This window comes from Panicum virgatum, chromosome 4N (assembly GCF_016808335.1).
Source record: "Panicum virgatum strain AP13 chromosome 4N, P.virgatum_v5, whole genome shotgun sequence".
In the NCBI taxonomy this organism is placed as follows: domain Eukaryota; kingdom Viridiplantae; phylum Streptophyta; class Magnoliopsida; order Poales; family Poaceae; genus Panicum; species Panicum virgatum.
Window position 1 is genome coordinate 9,099,616 of NC_053148.1, and position 21,894 is coordinate 9,121,509.

Consider the following 21,894-nt stretch of genomic DNA (forward strand, 5'->3'; position numbering starts at 1 on the left):
GCTAGCATTCCTCCTACCTTTTGGGCTGCAGCTCTCGGCACAGCCACGTATCTTCTTAACATTTTACCAACCAAAACACTAGATTTTGCCACGCCACTTTTTGCTCTACTAGGAAAACCACCCTCGTACGAGAACCTTCGTATTTTTGGTTGCAAATGTTATCTTAATCTCGCCGCCACAACTCCTCATAAACTTTTGCCTCGTTCCTCCTTGTGTGTTTTCCTTGGCTATTCCCCACACCACAAGGGTTATGTTTGCCTCGATCGTCACACAAATCGTACCATCATCTCGCGCCACGTGGTCTTCGAAGAAACCTCTTTTCCTTCTTCCGAGGATTCTTCTCCACCCACGCGTGCGGCCTTTGATTTTTTGGATGATTTACCTAACCCGGTTTCAGTTCCTTTTGAGCTGTCATCGGTTCTTTCTTCTACAGGACCCTCAGGAGCGACATCACCAGGACAGTCGCCTGGTCAGGACCTGGCAGCACTTGTGCCGGTCTTGTCCCCTCTCCCTGTGCTCCGTCCTACACTATCGGGAGGACAGTCTGCGCCCTTGTCGGGCGCCATTGCCGGATCTCCACGCGCGGGGTCTCCTGCGCCTCCCGCTGGCTCTTCGTCGCCACCAGCCAGTGGGGATTGCTCTCCGGCTGCTCCAGCCGCTTCACCCGGCGCCGTCACCGGCTCTTCACGCGCGGCCGCTGGCTCTTCGTCACCACCAACCAGTGGGGCCTGCTCTCCAGCCGTTCCAGCCACATTGCCGCCACTTCCTGCTGGTCGGTTTGGCGGCCAGGTGTACTCGCGACGACGTCCTGCTACTACTACTACAGGTCCGGTCACCTCTGCTTCTCCTTCAGCAGTTCCTGCACCAGTACTCCCTGCAGGTGCCGTGGCAGTTCCTCCTGTGGTAAATCAGCATGGCATGATGACTCGTGGCAAGCGTGGCATTCGGTTCCCGGCACTATTTGAGGCTTCGGCATTGTCTCCAGTTCCCAGAAGCTATCGTGCTGCTCTCGCCGATCCAAATTGGCGCGCTATTATGGAGCAAGAGTTTTCTGCTCTTCTTGCCAACAACACTTGGGATCTTATTCCTCGACCACCGGGGTCTAATATTGTGACAGGCAAGTGGGTGTTCAAACACAAGTTCAAAGCTGATGGTTCTCTCGAGCGCTATAAAGCACGATGGGTTCTTCACGGTTTCACTCAGCATCCTGGTATTGACTTCTCTGAAACTTTTAGTCCAGTTGTCAAGCCTGCTACAGTTCGGACAGTTCTCTCGTTGGCTCTTTCGCGTGGTTGGCCTATCCATCAGCTTGATGTCAACACTGCGTTCCTCCATGGTACTTTGTCTGAAACTGTTCATTGTGCTCAGCCTGCTGGTTTTGAGGATTCTGCTCATCCTGACTATGTGTGTCATCTCAACCGATCGCTTTATGGGCTTAAGCAAGCTCCTCGTGCTTGGTACAGCAGGTTCGCCTCTCACCTTATCCGGCTTGGTTTTGTTGAGGCCAAATCAGACACGTCCCTGTTCATTTATCGCAAAGGCGAGGATATGGTATATCTTCTACTTTATGTTGATGATATTGTGCTCACTGCCTCCTCTGTGTCCCTACTTCGGCGCACCATCAGTGCTTTGCAGCAGGAATTTTCTATGAATGACTTTGGCAAGTTGCACCATTTTCTCGGTATGCATGTTCAGTACACTGCTTCTGGCATTCTCCTTTCCCAGCACCAATATATGGTTGAGATCCTCGAGCGAGCTGGTATGAGTGACTGCAAGCCATGTATTACACCTGTCGATGTGATTCCCAAACTTTCTGCTGATGGTGACCTGTTTCGGATCCCACGGATTTTTGCAGTCTCACGGGAGCTCTTCAGTATCTCACATTCAGGAGACCGGATATTTCATACGCAGTTCAGCAGGTCTGTCTTCACATGCACGACCCACGGGAACTACATCTTGCCGCTCTTAAGCGCATCTTGCGCTATGTTCGAGGCACACTGCATTTGGGTCTTCTTGTGCGCCCTTCTTCTCAGTCTGAGTTGGTGGTTTATTCTGATGCTGATTGGGCTGGTTGTCTAGATACTCGCAAGTCCACGTCTGGCTATACTGTATTTCTTGGTGACAACCTTGTCTCCTGGTCCTCCAAACGTCAGAATACAATTTCTTGCTCCAGTGCTGAGGCTGAGTATCGCGTTGTTGCCAATGCAGTTGCTGAAGCCACTTGGATTCGTCAATTGTTGTCTGAGCTGCACACTCCTTTGCGCAAGACAACATTGGTCTATTGCGACAACATCAGCACAGTTTACATGTCTTCTAACCCTGTCCAATATCAGTGTACCAAGCATGTGGAGATTGATCTTAATTTTGTTCGAGAGCGTGTTGCCCTTGGTGGTGTCTGCGTTCTTCATGTCCCGATGACATCTCAGTTTGCCGACGTCTTCACCAAAGGATTGTCATCTTCAGTGTTCACTAAATTTCGGTCCAGTCTCAACGTTCTCTCCACGGACGCTTCAACTCGGGGGGGGGGGGGGGGGTAGAAAGTGTCCTGTGTTTGTACTATCAAGAGCCTGGCTTCCAGCCAGCCAGCCCATGTATAGTATATTCGGTTAGAGAGGGATACGGGGAGGAGTCCAGATCCTATAGGTTTTCTTTAGCCTCACGATCCTCCTCCCCTATAGAGCATGGCGCCATGTGCTGGCCTGTGCGATGCAGCTCTAGGCGGTGTCGTGGCGGCAGCGTGCGTGCACCGGTGGAGGAGCTCTGGACGACGAGCGCAACGGAGATGGAGGACAACAGAGGTGGAGGTCAGTGGCATGGTCCGTGGAGGCGCGGCGACGGAGCCGCCCCGGATGGGCTGCCGTGTCAGTGGTCTAGGAGTGCCAAGCCATGAACGTGTAGCGAGGATTGGAAGCTCTAGGTGAAAGCCCTTGCCGACATTCTAGTTGGCAGAGATGACGGCGGCGCCCTAGGGCGTCGTTTCCCCGTTGGGGGCGCCATCTTGGAGCTACAACCTTGTTACATGGGGCTCTGGGGTGAAAACCCGATCCAGTTCTTGGACGAGCGACGGCGGCGCCCTTGGCATCGTGTCCTCCTTGGAGACGTCGTTTTTCGAGGCCCATCGAGGCTTGAGGTATTTCTAGTCCATTGGTCATGGGTAGCTTCAGACGGTGTTTGGCTTTTCCGTCGCGTGGCAAGCTAAATGGGTGTTGTCGAGCTCTCGTGGTGGCGTTCGTAGCTATGGTGGCAGTTGGAGGTTGTTGCATATCTGTCGGTTATTGCTGCTTCCAGCAGACTGCGGCGGCTAGCGTTGCTTGGCAATCGTTAGTGCGGCGAGGGACTGCGTCAAATGACGGCACTTGTGGCATCGGCATCATGCGACGACTTGGCTTGCAGCAGATCGCGGCGGGCTGCTCAGCTTGGCCGGGCTCTCCGGTGCGGTACATCGTCGGAAGATGGAGCAAGCGACTTCTTCAGATCGCTGGCATGACGGCAGAGGTTATGTGCGAGGGTGAAGCAAGTAGGTGAGGTCGGCGGCGGTGGATTTTTCCTAGCATGTTTCATTAGCAAATTGACTGATTTTTGTATTCTTGTCACTCAATTTTGTTAGCTGGCAACACCACGTGGCTTCGTCCTATTGGTTTGGAAACTGAGCCATGCTATCACAAATTTTACTCGATTGGTGTGGAGTCATTCCCTACTCTAAAAGAAAAAAAAGACATGCGAAAAAGAAAAATAAAAAACTAGTGGGCCTTGAATTGAAAAGAAAGATCCAAAACAGACCAAATAGCGCATCAGCTAACCTCCCCTCTCTTTTCTTTCTCCACCCGGCGCCTCCTCCCCTGTTCGTCGCCTCCCCTTCGTCCTCGCCGCTCGCCCCTGCCTCCCCTGTCCCGCCAGCCCAGCCTCCTCCGCCGCCGAGCTTCGTCCCCTACCTCCTCCTCCTCCTCCGCGTACCTGCCCCTACCTCGTCCGCCGCTGCCGCCCGTACCTGCCTCCGGCGCCGCTCGTCCTGGCCGCCGCCGCTACCATGGGGCGCCTAGGTACCGCCTACCACCCTAGGCGAGGCGGAAGCCCTCCACCCAGCGACTATGCGCGCCTGGGCGGCCGCGGAATACCGCCTTTTAGAACCCTGCTGAAACCCTATATCTGTTCCTAAATTTTTTGCGGCGGAAAAGGGGAACGCCGAAATCCTACCTCTCTGCCCCACGTATCGTGGCAACATGGTGTAGTGGTGTTTGGTCCAGATACATCCAACCGATTACATGCGTCCGTCTTATTGGAAATTGGGCTTTAGCGGATCGACTTCTTTCAAGAAGATCCGCTTGATTGTGCGTGGTACAATATTAGGTGTTCAAGTATACAATGTTCCTTTAGAAATCCGGTCTAAGAATTTATAAGCAGTTTCAGATTAGTTCGATGGAATTCCTTTTGAATTGTCATAAAGTTTATTGCAGTGTAGCATATTAAGAGCTATGGCTTGTTTCTCACTAGGCTCCATGGTTCTGTCCCCCGACCCCCCCTCCCTTTTCTGTTACAAAATCTCCATACATGTTTTCATGGCCTCTTCTAGGCAGAGAAGAGGAAATCTTAAAAGTGGGAAAGTTGTTCGTTTGTGCAGTTGGTGTGGCTGTTTAACTGCTTCTATGGTTGCTTGTATGTCCGGTCAAGACTAACAGTAGAGAACATTTTACATATATTGTCTAATGGAAGGTAAAGCCTAGTCTTGATTACCTTACACCAGTACACTACAACCTGCACCAACAAATATGGGCTCAAGTGAGCTCTTTTCTTTCTGGTGACTGGTAACACCTTTTGCTCCAGGGTACCAATGATGTGTGCCTTTTGGGAGCAAATTGATACTAGTTGGACAAAACATAAGGAATAGACTAGCTTTGGTAGATACTTCCGATACATCAGGTGTAACAGTGTAGAGTGTACAGGCATTTTCATGTCAGCATTCCATGCTATAATTGATAGCTGAGCTAAGAAATTATGCTCTTTGACCATCTTCTATGGGCCCCCTATTAAATTATCAACATTGGTCTGTCAGGCCTGACATAAGGCCTTTATTAGCATTCCTTTGATTGGTTGGTCGGTCATAGTTTTACATTGCTGCTTTATTACTGCTCATGACCCCACATTTTGCCCCTTTCTCATATTTCTGAAACAATTCTGCTTCAGCCTTGAAAAAGATGCGTAAAGCTAAGAGAGGTGGTGGTGATCTCACTAGAAGCTTCCGTAAGAACTGAAGATATTGCAAAACTGACTGGGTCTCAGGTATGCTAGTTCTTCCTCTTTTCTGCTAGTGCCCCCCCCCCCCCCTCCTCAGTTTTATTTGAGCATTCTCAGGTTGCATTCATGTTTACTTTTCTTCAGTTAGGTCGCTTGCGTGATGGGGACTCCAATCAAGATGTTTGCACTAAGCTATCTGATTGGGTTAAATCAGATCTTTGTAAAAGTGTCGTCTCAATTTCTTTGTGCAATGGTGATTATGCTGCTATACTCTTCTTAGTTTCCAACAAATATATTTTGAAACACTACCAGTTAAGCGATTCGAGTTGCAATCTTCTGTAGGAAATGCAACCTTATTTTCATGCTCGGGCATAGCTATAGCACGCCAGGGGTATCTTACAAGGTTTTTGACTTCTGCAAGTTTGGTTAGAGCTTTCGATGGTAAAACAAATGAAAACTATTATGACTTAAAGGTTGGCGCTGACACTCATAGTTTACTATTTTGTATGCTTCTGATCATTATGTGAGCATTTATGGCCTCATTATTGTTTTGCAGATTCAAGTGCGTCATGAAGGCAAGGAACACAGGGGTTTTTTGGCTGAATATGATTTAGATAAAAACTTTGCTGTTGTCAACGTCCGTACCTTCCTTGATGTTCATGTTGAGTTTTCCAACGTGCACTGCCCTGTGGTGAGGCATTTGTTGTTTGGCGTGGTGTCTCTGGCGAGCTAATGGCCAGGAGTCTGGTATTGGGTGGTGATTCAATGCTTTATAAGGATGATGAAGATCTTGACAGTCCTTCAGAGGTACACTTGCATGGCGATATGACCATTTTATTCTGTATCTTTTATTATATGCATGTAGGTAATAAAAACGAATTTATTTTATTTTTAGTTCTGGTTTCATACCACTTACATTTTGTTCAAATGTAACCCTCGTTGCGTGTCACCTTTACTGTATTAGGCTTGGGAAGGTGGATCGATTTTTTCTTTCGATGGGGAATTTGTTGGCATGAACCTTTTTTTGGTTACGGGAAGAGTTGTCTTCTTACCATGGAGCACAATTGTCAAGCATATGGAGTGTTACTGGACATTGCGGCAAAAGGCGACAGGTCTTGCACTGTCAGAAAGTTTGAAGGCTTACTGGTATGTCTAATAGTATGCCTTTTCATTAGTTCACCTACTCTATGCTACCTCACTTCCCCTTCCCGTACATGAGCTTATAAGGTCAGCATTTTTGCATTCCAGACAGCATATTTATGTGATAACCTGGATTATTTGCTGCTCTTCCTTATCTTGTGTGGCATCTGTGCTTTGCAGTTTCTCAATGTTTACTTTTAATATTAGCTTGTTTCTTTGAGACCTGAACAAAAATATTTGCTGTCCAAGGAGTTTGCTCTAACCTCGCTTAGGGCTAAATCTTCTTTGAAATTGGAGCTAGATGAATGTTTTTGTAGTTTCACATAATTCTCCTCCTTTCCCTTTTGGGCCTAAGGCCTTGTATACGTAAATATCCCTTTTTATATATAACATGAAAAAAACATGTCCTTTAGTTGCCTTGTACAAATTTTTCATATTGCTTGTGCCGTTGTTGGAGCATGTTTGTTTTATTGAAATTTGCACACTAGAAGGCACCATGGTCAATTTTTCATGAAACATTTATTATATCCATACAACTTCAGGTCTTATTTTCTCTATTTTGTTCTTGCCCTATGATTCTACATATGTAGGTATTGGCACCATTGTGTGTATTAACGGCTTAGCGCCTAGCTTGATCCATTTTATTTCTTGCTTACTAGTAACTTTTATGTTCTTCTGCAGGTTTGGAGCAACTCTCGGTTGTAAATCAAGCAGCCATCCAGAAGGTGGGCATACAGCCACTCCTTTAGACGTTTTAACATTGTGGTATCATGCAAATTGTTGCAGCTTTGTAATAATTATGTATTTAGAAGCTGTGCAAGTTTTAGGTTTTACATTTTTATATCAACTAGTTTGGCTTGCTTTTTCACTTGTATGTATGCTTATTTTGCTTATCAGTTAACATATGTACCCTACATTCTTGGCTATGTTCATGCACATCAACTGCTAATGTGGATTGCTGCTCAGGCTGTCATCATAAACTAACGTTACTGATCATTATGTGAATTTACTTGCTGTATATAGTATCAATAATTCAGTATGTGCCAGTGCTGATCACTCGACCTTGTTGCACCAGCGCACACAGATCTTTTCAACCAGGAACAGTTAGATCTGGACTCCATGGGTTACCCTAAGTTACCATCAACCATTTTACGTTGTGAGTCAGCGTTTCTAAATTCTGACCTTTTAAAGCTCTCCTGTACTACTAACAACTATTCTAAAATGTATATTTCTCAGATAGCGTGATTTTGGTCAATACTTTTGAAGATACTTTTGGCAATATATATGGTAAAGGTGTCTGGAGAAAACTTAGTGGAAAAGCAGCTTCTAGCATAGTTCGCAATGTTGTCACCCTGGCTTCATTCAATGGTGATTTTATAGTGATATGCCATTTACTATTTTATCTCTATTTCGATGACAACTAGCTGATAACCAGAATCTGGTGCAGGAGAAAAAAGGTTTTTTGCATGCACAGGTTTTTTTATTGAATGGAATAGATCTACATTTATTTTGACATCAGCGAGCTTGATTAGAAATTCTGGTGACGAGAACAAGATTGTTGAAGGCTTGAGGGTTTGTGCTCATTATTCTGTGATTGTCTGTTCTTTTAAGATGCTGCTTAAGTCTCACTGCTCACTGTTGTATCATTTTCAGATTGAAATGTTGCTTCCAGACAAGAAATGCAGAGAAGGGACATTAAAGCATTATAATCTGCATTACAATGTTGCTCTAGTCAGTGTGAAGGGTCACCATGCTTTTCGTCCAGCAAATAATCTTCTTTCTTGGTCCTGGTGTTCTGAAGTAGCAGCTGTAGGGCGTTGCTTCAAATCAGGCACATTAATGGCTACGAATGGGAGGCTGGTTTCGTGGACTGGCACACTTGATTGCGACTTCCTCGTACATTCCTCATGCAAAATCACAAAGGTAATCCTATGTTTTTTTACTGCCTAATTTTTTGTGGTGAGTATATAATTCGAAATTCAAATTCAAAAACACGAGTTACTATTCACGACACTATTCAAATTCAGCAGTTACTATTCAAATTCGTGGCACTATTCAAAATATCAGGTACTATTCAAATTCGGAATATGAATAGGAGAATCCCACTCACAAGGTGGATGAATCACTTCAGTGGGCTTCTCTTTATGCACTATTCTTAATAATAATTAGGGAGTATTTAGCAACTCAGCGAGCAGAGTGTCGCTTTCACGCTACTATTTGCAGCAGTATTCTGGCAATATATATTGGCTAAGTATGCGCTTAACTCTTAATTAAGAAAATGAACAGTGCACGAGCACTCACCAGGGAGTGGCTCAGACACCCAAGTTCTACACTATTCTACGATAGCGACTTGCGTGGGTGGTGGATATGAGTGTGATTGTTATGCGGGTAATTAGCGGAGTAATATTTCACAGCTAATATTCAAGCACCGATAGCGACCTCTTGTGGATGGTGGACGAGTGCGTGGTTCTTTGCGCGTGATTAGTGATTATGCAGAGTATGGGTATGCTTGCTTCTCATGATCATGGCAGGTTGGCGAAACCAAAATTTCAGCCGGTGGAGTGTCTTATGCTTGTGTAAATCCTACTCGGTACTCACCGCATGCATCGCTAGATTGCTTCAGAACCAGGCCTACCCGGTCTTCTCCCGAACTAACCCCGGCCACGCGTACACAGGACTCAGGCTCTACCGTCTCCCCAGGCAGTTCCACCCGAATAGAACACTTCTCTGCGGACACAGGCTCTCTCAGACGCCTCTCCATGGGCTAAACGAGAGCAACTCAATGCAGAGGTTTCTCCTCTAGGGTCCCTAGCATAAAGACATCACTCCGTGTGCACGAGCTCAAAGGAAAGCAGGGAAATTCATAGGAAAGCTTAATCCATTTCCATAGAGCAAACTTACATATGGCTTTCCCTTTCGGGAAACCCCAAGCACTTACACAATCTTGGATTACCTTACAGGCGAAGGGCGATTACAGCTTCTCCCTTATTTCTATATTACAATGGGAGTGAGGTGGCTACTAATAAGGTGGAGTAGAGCGGCGGATGTCTTCGGTGGCTTTCGGTTCTGCGCCCTCCCTCTTCTGCGTCTGGCTTCTCCTTTTATAGACGGGAGGAGCCTTCAGGCTTAAGGAAGCGCTGGACACCCGGCGTCTTCAATTATCCTCCTTTACTGTTGCCTGAACAGCTGGACGATAACGCTGGCTTCAATAATTGTCCTGGCTACAGTAGAGCTCACTGTTCTGGATAGTGGTGCTGGCTTCAATAATTGTCCTACCTACAGTAGGACTTACTGTTGAAACTACTATTTATTTCTTTTGCCTTGTCCACTTCCTTCCGGTGATATTCTCTGGATATATTCGAGAATATATTCGGTGTATAGTCTTCCACGCCCGAATGATTGATGTCGCAGACATCAAGCAAACACTCTGGAATGTTTATCCCACGGCGGATTTGTTGATAACTCCTTATCAACACTGGCAGGTATTTAAATATTAACACATTTAATTTTCATAATATATAATTCTTAATACTCTTGTTGCTGCCCATGACCACGAATATCCAGCATATCATCATCAGATATTGGCATATTCATTTTTTATTCATAATCCTTCCTTATATTTTCTTCATAGTCCTTCTTTATGGCATCAAAATTTTCCTTTATTTCATGCTTCACTTTTTGCCATATTTCTTCTTTTATATCTTTTTTCAATTGAGGAATTATTGAATTTAGCCTTTCTTTGATTTTCTTTTCAACATATTCTTCATTTGATGCTTTTTTTACAGCATCCTTATATGTGGGTATTCTTGAAGGTCCGTCTTCTCTTATATTTATTCCAGGCAAGTTTGTCTTTTCCTCATTTGCCTTTCTGTATTTTTGAATATATTCTTTTGCTGCAGGCTCTAGGAAATAATTTATTCCTAAAATATTTCTTGCATATGATAGGGCTTGATCAATATCTAGGTATTTTTTTCCATGATATTCCTCCATCTTTTTCTCTTTCTATTTGCTGAGCTATAACTTCTTCAAATGTTACATATATTTCTTGTGTCTTTCCCCTATATATGACATATATGAGTTTCTTTTCTATGTTGCTCGATAGATCTTTTGGCTGTATCTTCCCATTGATCATATGAAAATATTCAGCTAAACTATTTAATATTGCAAGCATATAACCTCTATCATCTCTCTTATTATTATATTGGAATAAAAAATTATCTAAAACACATTTTTGTATTTCATCTAAGACAATATGGTCTTTAGGCTTAAATTTATAAGTATTTGGTGGAAAGATTCTCAATCTGTTTTCAGTTCCAAAGCTGAAACTTTCACCACCAGTAGGACTCATTCCTCTCTTCATTCCTGCAAAATAAATGATCGTGAAAATATATCAGGCAAGGTATTATCTTTACCTTTTATATGCTCGAAGATTACTTTATAACCATTTCCTGTAATGATATCTTCAAATAAAACCCATCTCCTAGTTGAACTTTTCTTACTATTGACTTTATTATAATATTTACATATAGGTTCACAGTCTGTCCTTACTGTGAACTCTTTGAATCCTAAATATAATCTAAAAGCATTTATTGCATTTATTACAGCTAATATTTCTCTATCATTGTTATTTATAGCCTTTAACTTATATTTCCCTGAAGCGTACCTACATATTTTTTCTTCTGTTTTTGGAGAGTACTTGTTCGGCTTTTGTTTTAATATAGCTCCCCATCCTATTTCAGATGCATTTGTCTCTATAATAAAATAATAATCATCTAAAGGTAATTCTAAAGGTTTTAGTTCTTTGACCTTTTCTTTTATAATTCTTACTAACCTTATACCTTCAGAATTAAAATGCTTCTGCCTATTTTTTCTTAACTTTGCATACAATGGTCCAGCCATCTTGGCTAAGTTTTTAATATAATTTCTAGCATAATTTACTATTCCTAAAAACTGTTGCAATGTCTTCTTGTCATTCATAACATCAGAAAACTGTAAAATTTTCTTTGCAATATGATCTTGTAAATAATTTTTTCCTTCCCCAATTTCATGACTAAAAAATTTATTTTTCTTTGCATATTTCCATTTTCTTTTTAGAAAGTATTAATCCATGCTGCTCTACCTTTCTAAAAAATGTTTCTAAATGAGCTATATGTTATTTATAGGATTTTGAAAAGATTAACAAATCATCAAAGTAGACCAGTATAAATTCTTGGTTTTCATTAAAGATATTCTGCATCTTTCTTTGAAATAAAGCAGGGGCATTCTTTAATCCTAAAGGCATAACAAGCCACTCAAAATGGCCTTGAGGACACGTAAAAGCTGTCCACTCTATTGATTCTTCTGCCATCTTTACTTGCCAAAACCCAGCTTTTAAATCAAATTTTGAGAAATATTTACTTCCTTGTATTCTATTTATCCATTCTTGCTTATTAGGGATGTTATAACCATCATCTATAGTGTTATCATTCAATCTTTTATAATTAATAATCCTTCTTGATTTTCCTCTAACTATTTCTGCATGATTTCTTACTATAAATGCAGCTGACCTATGAGGACTTCTACTTTCTCTTATGGCTCCTAATTTTAAAAGCTCTTCAATATGCATCTTGAATTCTTCTATATCCTTAGGTGTAGTTTCAATAGGACTTGTCTTAATTATATAGTTAGAATTTATTATATTAATTTTACACACAATACCATTCTTATCCCAATATTTCATTGGTATTTCTCCAATTATTTGAATATCTTCTAATCTTTGCACAATTTTATCTATATCTTTTTTAGATTTTATATCTCTATACCAATTGGGTGCAAAAGATTGTAAACTAAAACATTCTATACATGAGTTTGCCATATGAAACTCTTCTATATTTTCACCTAACTCCTCGTCTGTATGATCATCAAGGTCATTATCATCAGCTCCTTGGAGTTCTAAATTGGACTTTCCGGTATTGGAACTTATAGCTTTACGCACTTCTGTTATGTATGAGATATTATCTTGATAAGAAATAAATGTAATTCCTTGCTCATGTATGATCGTTGTTTGCAACGAGAATTGTAAAAACCTTAGTCCTAAGATCATATCATCATGTGTCATAGATATGTCTCTTATTGTAATCTCATCCATAATATATTTAGTATTATTTATTTGTACCTCAATATTGTAGGCTAACTGATTATATGAAGCTTCTTTATTCCAGACATATCAGTGGATATATCTGTCTTTTCTTGATCTATTGTATGAACTATTTCTGAGCATCTCGCAAATTTTTTATCATGCATAATATTTTTAGTACAGCCAGTATCAACTAATGCTAATATTTTGTAAGTGATAGTAGGTGTTAATTTTACTTTCACAGGTATTCTTATTCCTACAATTTCTTTAAATGGCAATTTGACTATATATTTGCTACCAAAGTTTATTATAACATCCTTTAACTGTATGGTACTATTATCTTTGTTATTTGACTGTATTGCACTATTTTCCTTGTTGCTTATTATCGTCTGATCCTTTAACTCAATATTCTTACCAGCCTTTTCTTCAGCCTTTTGTACCTCACTGAGTTCTATCAGCCTTTTGTAACTCAAAATTTTACAGTTTTCTGATGTTATGAATGACAAGAAGACATTGCAACAGTTTTTAGGAATAGTAAATTATGCTAGAAATTATATTAAAAACTTAGCCAAGATGGCTGGACCATTGTATGCAAAGTTAAGAAAAAATAGGCAGAAGCATTTTAATTCTGAAGGTATAAGGTTAGTAAGAATTATAAAAGAAAAGGTCAAAGAACTAAAACCTTTAGAATTACCTTTAGATGATTATTATTTTATTATAGAGACAAATGCATCTGAAATAGGATGGGGAGCTATATTAAAACAAAAGCCGAACAAGTACTCTCCAAAAACAGAAGAAAAAATATGTAGGTACGCTTCAGGGAAATATAAGTTAAAGGCTATAAATAACAATGATAGAGAAATATTAGCTGTAATAAATGCAATAAATGCTTTTAGATTATATTTAGGATTCAAAGAGTTCACAGTAAGGACAGACTGTGAACCTATATGTAAATATTATAATAAAGTCAATAGTAAGAAAAGTTCAACTAGGAGATGGGTTTTATTTGAAGATATCATTACAGGAAATGGTTATAAAGTAATCTTCGAGCATATAAAAGGTAAAGATAATACCTTGCCTGATATATTTTCACGATCATTTATTTTGCAGGAATGAAGAGAGGAATGAGTCCTACTGGTGGTGAAAGTTTCAGCTTTGGAACTGAAAACAGATTGAGAATCTTTCCACCAAATACTTATAAATTTAAGCCTAAAGACCATATTGTCTTAGATGAAATACAAGAATGTGTTTTAGAAAATTTTTTGTTCCAATATAATAATAAGAGATGATAGAGGTTATATGCTTGCAATATTAAATAGTTTAGCTGAATATTTTCATATGATCAATTGGAAGATACAGCCAAAAAATCTATCGAGCAACATAGAAAAGAAACCCATATATGTCATATATAGGGGAAAGACACCAGGAATATATGTAACATTTGAAGAAGTTATAGCTCAGCAAATAGAAAGAGAAAAAGATAGAGGAATATCATGGAAAAAATACCTAGATCTTGATCAAGCCCTATCATATGCAAGAAATATTTTAGGAATAAATTATTTCCTAGAGCCTGCAGCAAAAGAATATATTCAAAAATACATAAAGGCAAATGAGGTAAAGACAAACTTGCCTGGAATAAATATAAGAGAAGACGGACCTTCAAGAATACCCACATATAAGGATGCTGTAAAAAAAGAAGCATCAAATGAAGAATATGTTGAAAAGAAGATCAAAGAAAGGCTAGATTCAATAATTCCTCAATTGAAGAAAGATATAAAAGAAGAAATATGGCAAGAAGTGAAGCATGAAATAAAGAAAAATTTTGATGCCATAAAGAAGGACTATGAAGAAAATATAAAGAAGGATTATGAATCAAAAATGAATATGACAATATCTGATGATATGCTGGATATTCGTGGTCATGGGCAGCAACAAGAGTATTAAGAATTATATATTATGAAAATTAAATATGTGTTAATATTTAAATACCTGCCAGTGTTGATAAGGAGTTATCAACAAATCTGCCGTGGGATAAACATGCCAGAGTGTCGCTTGATGTCTGCGACATCAATCATTCGGGCGTGGAAGACTGAATATATTCTCGAATATATCCAGAGAATATCACGGGAAGGAAGTGGACAAGGCAAAAGGAATAAATAGTAATTTCAACAGTAAGTCCTACTATAGGCAGGACAATTATTGAAGCCAGCACCGCTATACAGAACAGTGAGCTCTACTGTAGCCAGAACAATTATTGAAGCCAGCGTTATCGTCCAGCTGTCCAGGCAACAGTAAAGGAGGATAATTGAAGACGCCGGGTGTCCAGCGCTTCCTTAAGCCTGAAGGCTCCTCCCGTCTATAAAAGGAGAAGCCAGACGCAGAAGAGAGGGCGCGCAGAACCGAAAGCCACCGAAGACACCCGCCACTCTTCTCCACCTTATTAGTAGCCACCTCACTCCCATTGTAATATAGAAATAAGGGAGAAGCTGTAATCGCCCTTCGCCTATAAGGTAATCCAAGGTTGTGTAAGTGCTTGGGGTTTCCCGAAAGGGAAAGCCGTATGTAAGTTTGCTCTGTGGAAATGGATTAAGCTTTCCTGTGAATTTCCCTGCTTTCCTTTGAGCTCGTGCATACGGGATGATGTCTTTATGCTAGGGACCCTAGAGGAGAAACCTCTGCGTTGAGTTGCTCTCGTTTAGCCCATGGAGAGGCGTCTGAGAGAGCCTGTGTCCGCAGAGAAGTGTTCCCTTCGGGTGGAACTGCCTGGGGAGATGGTAGAGCCTGAGTCATGTGTACGCGTGGCCGGGGTTAGTTCGGGAGAAGACCGGGTAGGCCTGGTTCTGAAGCAAGCTAGCGATGCATGCGGTGAGTACCGAGTAGGATTTACACAAGCATAAGACACTCTACCGGCTGAAATTTTGGTTTCGCCAACCTGCCAAGATCCTGAGAAGCACGCATACCCATACTCTGCATAATCACTAATCACGCGCAAAGAACCACGCACTCGTCCACCATCCACAAGAGGTCGCTATCGGTGCTTGAATATTAGGTGGAAGACTATAGCGACTTCTGGTTGCATCAGAGTGAGTTGGCTATCAATACCTATTTGGAATAAAAATCGTAACATGTCTATGTCACCTTGCTAGGCTGGGATTGGAGGCCCCCTTGTTACTCTGGATGGGGATGTTCTTGGCTTGAATTTCTATGATAAGAAAATAGGAACTCCTTTCCTTTTATGGAAGACCATTTGCAAGATTTTAGCATCGTTTGAGGGAAAAAGGTATTCAACACGAATGCTGTCTTTCTGATCATTTTAAGAAGCTCGCTGAAGCAGATTGGGTGAAGCATAACCTGTTTAATTGTATGCTTGATAGTGATCCCTCTGGTGCGGCTTTCTGGAAAATTGACGGGGACACAGCTAGGTTGAACAGGTGGGTATCCTGATGCTTATTGCTATAAGCTTGGGGCATTTCATTATATAGAATGACTGTCAACAATTATAGTTAGATGATCTTAATAATTCGTTCATAACTAATAAGTATGATACAAATCAATTGGATGGCCTATCAAATTACAGGCCTCCATAATATTTGTTGTTGGTCCTTTCAGTCTTACCTATACTGTTTATGTTTATGCACGAATGAATATTGCTAGATGGTTACTGTATCACATGACAATTCCACTGATGCATATGTACTGCAGTGGGACAGAATTGTAAGTGTCACAGTGACATTTGGTCTCCTAGTTCCATGATTTATTGTTATGGCAGAATACATGTTACTCACTGAGGTGTTATACATGCACAATAGTGCTGAATATTCAATATTCAGTGTCATAATGAGATTTGAATTGTCGGTATAGAAACTACTAGATACGAGTTTTGTTCGTAATCCATGGATATAGAAAGCAAGATATTGAAAAAGTTTTCCTTTTCATGTTGTGTACGTGTGATGTCATCATCTTAACAATTTTCCTTAAGCAAGTTTAAAATTATTTTCATTTCATTGAACTGAACTATAGGTGGTCTGTGCCCATCCCATGTTGGCGCCTTCGTGATTATGTGGAGGAGGATAAATCTGATGATGATGATGTCTTGGAACCCAACTACCCAAGTATGGTTATGTAAATGGAGTAAAAGTCATGCCCTTAATAGATGTAGTCTAAGGTGGCTAAATAACCTGTGCTAGTTGCCATGGCCCTTTGTTGCCAAAGTCTTGTAATATGTGCTGCTTCTATATCTTGCTATGTTGTGTAATAGCATGTACTGTCGTACTCGTTAAGACTGGCTGATTAGGTGCCTGAGTATTGACGGATTACTGTTTTGGGCACAAAGCAGTGTTGGACCTTTCTGTGCATGTTTCGACTTTAGGATCGTTTGCAAGAGATTGAAAAGCAAGCTGTTTGGTTCCTTGCAATTTTGGGGGTGTCCATGTTTTGGTTCCCTGCCATTTGGGCTCTCCATGTTTTACTTTCTACATTTGGGGCTCTCTTGATCAAACTGTGTTTACATGTCTCTACCTTATGCGAATGGAGAGAACTTCATCGTATGTTGTACTAAATGTTTTGCTTCCTGCTTGAATGAGCTTAGTTTGATGATAAGTCTCGGGAGTTTCTCAAAGTCCCATTCCAACATTACACGTTACAAGATGATAAAAACAGCACCACTGCATCAGGCTGTCGACCTGTTGGCTTTGATGTTAGCTTAAACAGCAGGCTTTTGAGTCCTACACCACCACGTGCTATTATAGTACTTAGCTGGAGCAATGTAAGTGCAAGTCGTGAATTAATTGTGCTTTAATTCCTGCCTTGATTATGCCGTCTTTACATTTCTATATTTTGGCTGAATTGCTTCTGGATATGCTTTTGAAGGTTGCATCTTCCTGTAATGTTGTAACCGAAATATTTCAGGCGATCAGGTATGTTGAGAAGCTTCTGAATGATCTTGATGTCACTTGTGATTTTCCGCTCAATCCTGAGCTTGAGAATATGCTTTACTTTATTGTGCAGTTCCAAAATCTGCACCAGATTTGGTTCCTAGAGCATTTCTCCAGGTGGGTCATACATACTTAAGGGCTTGTTTAGTTGGTGAAAAAATTTGGATTTTGTTACTGTAGCACTTTCGTTTTTATTTGGTAATTAGTGTTCAATCATGGACTAATTAGGCTTAAAAGATTCATCTCATCATTTACCGCTAAATTGTGCAATTAGTTATTTTTTAAACTACATTTAATACTCCATGCATGTGTCCAAAAATTCGATGTGACGGGGAATCTTGAAAATTTTTGGGAACTAAACAGGGCCTTACATGCTTCATGGACCATCATATCTACAGTATTTGTCAGTGTGACTAGCTTGCCCTTTAATGTTTAGATAACTGTTTGCATCTTGCACTATTACCATGTTACTTCACAGATAAAAATCTTAGTGCTATAACCAAACTTCAATTATGCCTGTCTGATGTCGGTTTAGGAAGAGTAAGAAGATTTTATCTTTTGTATATTCGGGCAAACTTAGTAGGTTATCTGACACCCTGGCTATCCATCCCATCTCTCTCCTTTTATTCTTGAACACAGTACAAGAGAGCATTCTGTTCTCTTTTGGAAACGCAATTTGTTTCATCCTTTATAGCATGCACTCTTTGAATTCCATTACTATAGCTCATTCAATGCTTCTTTCTTGTTGGTCCAAGATGGCAAACTTTATTGACAAAACTTGTTTTCTGATGTGATTTCAAGGGCTTTATCATTACCGGACATTATGGGCGATAAGGAATTTCAGGTGATGAGTCGGTAGTGCAGCTAGGTGTAGGTCAGGTCAGACACCAGGGTCATTCATGTTTCTCCTTTTACTTCATAATGCACCTTGTCTTGTTGGTGGCTATTTATCTTGCACCTGTATGCATAGGGAATTGTCGTTGATTAATTTCTTTGATGACCTTGTAATTGGTTATCAAGTTGCATAAATTCTTTGTACAAATACTGCATGGCGAGGACACCAGCGTCGGAACAGTTTGCAGGATTGGAGTACTATTTCTTTAAGTCACTGAAATTCATGCAGTTTTACTTATTTTTTCTTCTTTCTTCTGCTCGCATTAGTAAATTTTCAGTTAGGCCGCGTTTAGATCGCGAAATTTTTTGGGTTACGACACTGTAGCATGTTTTGTTTTTATTTGATAATTAATGTCCAATCATGGATTAATTAACGTCGTTAGATTCATCTCGTGGTAATCAGTCAGACTGTGTAGTTAGTTATTTTTTTTTAACTGCATTTAATACTTCATGCATGTGTTGAAAAATTCGATGTGACGGAAAAGTTTGGAACTTTTTGGGAACTAAACGCGGCCTTATGCTTTATTGTTGGTGTAACAATCATGTCATCTGCTGTAAATGAAATTGGTTGTTTCATAATCAAGCTGAGAGGTCTCAATATGGCTAAATAAACACTTTTTTAATGGGATAAATTGTCCCTGCCAATTGTATAATTTAATTTTTGAACAATGAAAAATATTCCTTTCTAGATTCAAGAAGGTGAAGAAAAGGGATTTGGTGTAGCTGATTCGTGAACACAAGCGATGTATTCTTTGGGACTTGTAACAGCTTTGGTTCCTTGTTTGAATTTGGCAAGTGAAATACAGTTTGACAAGACGCAAATGTGTTTTCTCGTCGATCCATTCTTGTGATACCTTGTTCAACTCTTGGGCTGAAAATTTACTGATCTTTTAATTGCAGAAGGCATTTTACGTTGTGGCAAAATCTGCTAGGATATATCTTCTGGATATTTTAAGCTTGTTTTAGGGGTAGTTACGATGCTCAAGTAGTTTGCGACAGCTTGAGTACTTCCTCATGTATAGGCTGTAGCATTTACATTTGTAATGCATTGTTCTTATACATTTTGTAGTTGGAGCTTGCACTGAAAAGAGAGTATGGTGAAAGAAATGTCTTGCACCATGAGGTACCTCTTGTTTAATGCTCTTGTTGAAAATATCACTTTGCCATATATTTCTCATGGTTCAACATGTTTTTTTTTTTATGCAGAACATGTGCATGAGAGTATCAAAGCAACTTCTTATTTGGACTCAGGAGAAAGCATACTGGGTTGCCTCTCGGTTTCTCATGATCGGTTTCGAACTTGACCTATATTCTCCAGGCGAATACTTTTGGTGTACTGGTAAATGTATGTGGTGTTCACAAAGCTAATAGAAAAGATGCAGTTATGAGTTCTTGATAGTCGTGAAACCTGCAAGTTTTGATGTCACCTAGGAATTATCCTGCTCTCATATTAGAATGGTATAGGAGGATGATCTTATATATATGGAGTTCTAAATTTAGCTTAGCTGTTGCTATTATAGAAATGGCTACCATTTAGGATGATTTTATTTGAGTCAAATCACAGCTGGATGGGAAATAAAGAACAGTACCTGAATTCCTGAAACTGCAGTACACAACACAGAGAAATATGATGTAGTGGCTTTTTGGTTGTCTATATATGGTAGCATTGTATTGATTAAAAAACATTTGATTTTATCTCTTGCACCATCTTAATGGGACTTCGTGCCATTTTCACTAAGATGTGTTGGTTGGTTGTTACCACAAAAATATTAAACTTAAAATGTATTGTCAAATGTTCAGCATGAAGAAAAAGGAAAAAAACAAGGATTCTTCAAAGGACTCAGAACGGGATACAACATTTTCATCGTCTTGTTTATTGCTTCAATACTATGTTTTGCTTCAGAAGGACTCTTGGTGGAACTCGTGGAAAAATACTGTCACCCAAAAATCATATCGGTACAAAGAATTCATTTGTACAATTGTCCTAATATTCAACTGAACAGCCCCATTCAACTGTCCTCAGAAATAATTTCATTCCAATTACCAAGTATCTTTAACACGGAACAAGAGATGTGCTGGATTTTGTATTGAGAGTTCAAGCGTCAAGGCTATTTATTGCGCGCGCTACCAAAGGACAAGCTATCGCAGAAGGAGGCACAGCTCGCTGGCAGGTGGGCCCGCGTGGCACTGTGCTTCTTCCTCCTCCAGACCTTGCGATGGTGGTGGCGCCGGGGTTGGGCGAGGGGGGTGGCCGGGGTCCGGGGGTGGTGGGTGGGGGGAGCGGCGGCCGGGGTGGTGGCGGGCGGCGACGGCCTTTAGGATCTGGGTTGCCGGGGTCCGGGGCGGCTCTATAGCCTCCGGCTATAGAAGAGGAGGCCGAGGGCGGTGGCAGCCCGGTGGCGGTGGCGGTTGGGCCGGCGGAGGGCGAGGCGGCGCGGGAGCGCCGCCGGCCGGGCAGGGCATGATCTCCGGTGGGCGGAGGCCGGCGGCGGGGACGAGGTGAAGGACAGGTGGCACGACGGCGTGCTTGGTTATGTCGGCGGCGGTGGAGGGCGACGGCGGAGGCGGCGGTGGCGCCGGCGAAGCTGGAGGTGGTGGGAGAGGCGGGGCCGTTTGTGTGATGCGCCGTCGATTCCTCGCACGTACGAGGAATAGACGCCCCCAAGTTCAAGCCTCCTTTTAAATATGGCTCAAACTTTTCTGACATGTGCTCAATCATTCTTCCCAAAGATTCGTGCAGCAGTTTGTCTTCTTCAGAAAGCTCAGTCCCTGAACACATTTCCTACTATCAGGTCCTATTTAGTTTCCAAAATTTTTTATATAGTACCTGTCACATCGAATTTTCGGACACATGTATGAAGCACTAAATACAGTTAAAAAAATAACTAATTACACAGTCTAGCTGATTAGCACGAGCTGAATCTTTTAAGCCTAATTAGTCTATAATTAGATAGTATTTGTCAAATAACAACGAAATGTGTTACCATACCAAAACCCAAACTTTTTCACCAACTTTTTCACAACATTATTTGTGGAATCATCTCTCGCGGTGGCCATCATTCCCATCAGCTCGAATCTCGGCACTACTATATCGCCAGACCAAAAGTGCGGAAGTTGACTGAACCTCTGCGCCATTGAAGCAGTAGCAGTTGAGCAGTGATACATCTACTGATCTACGTAGATGTAGCTGAGGAAAATACGGTGATCAACGAGTAGAAAAACAAAAGAGAAGCTAACGGAAAGATGGGACTGCTAGTGTGATTTTGGGAGACATAGCCAGTTTTCCCCTTTCAATTATATTTTCTCCTATACAAAATCAAGGGCTAAGATTTTTATTAGCTATTATTACCTCCTAAGAGCATCTCCAACATATTACCAAAACCCCATATCCTAAAACCATTTGTAGGGCACTCCCCTATTATTGGTAATGCAGTTTTTTGCCATCTCCTCCAACAAATTACCAAAACCTCTCACCCTATATTTCCTTTTCTTCCATCTCTCTTCCTCTTACGAATATATAGTCTCTTTTGGTTACTTTCTCATCTCAATTTCAATCTTTTTTAATGGATCACATAAACA

General features: G+C 41.1%; 1 pseudogene; it reads left to right on the forward strand.

The window, feature by feature from the left end:
* The first annotated feature begins 921 nt into the window (after positions 1 to 921).
* LOC120669088 lies at positions 922 to 18,553 on the forward strand (annotated as a pseudogene).
* The last annotated feature ends 3,341 nt before the right edge of the window (positions 18,554 to 21,894 follow it).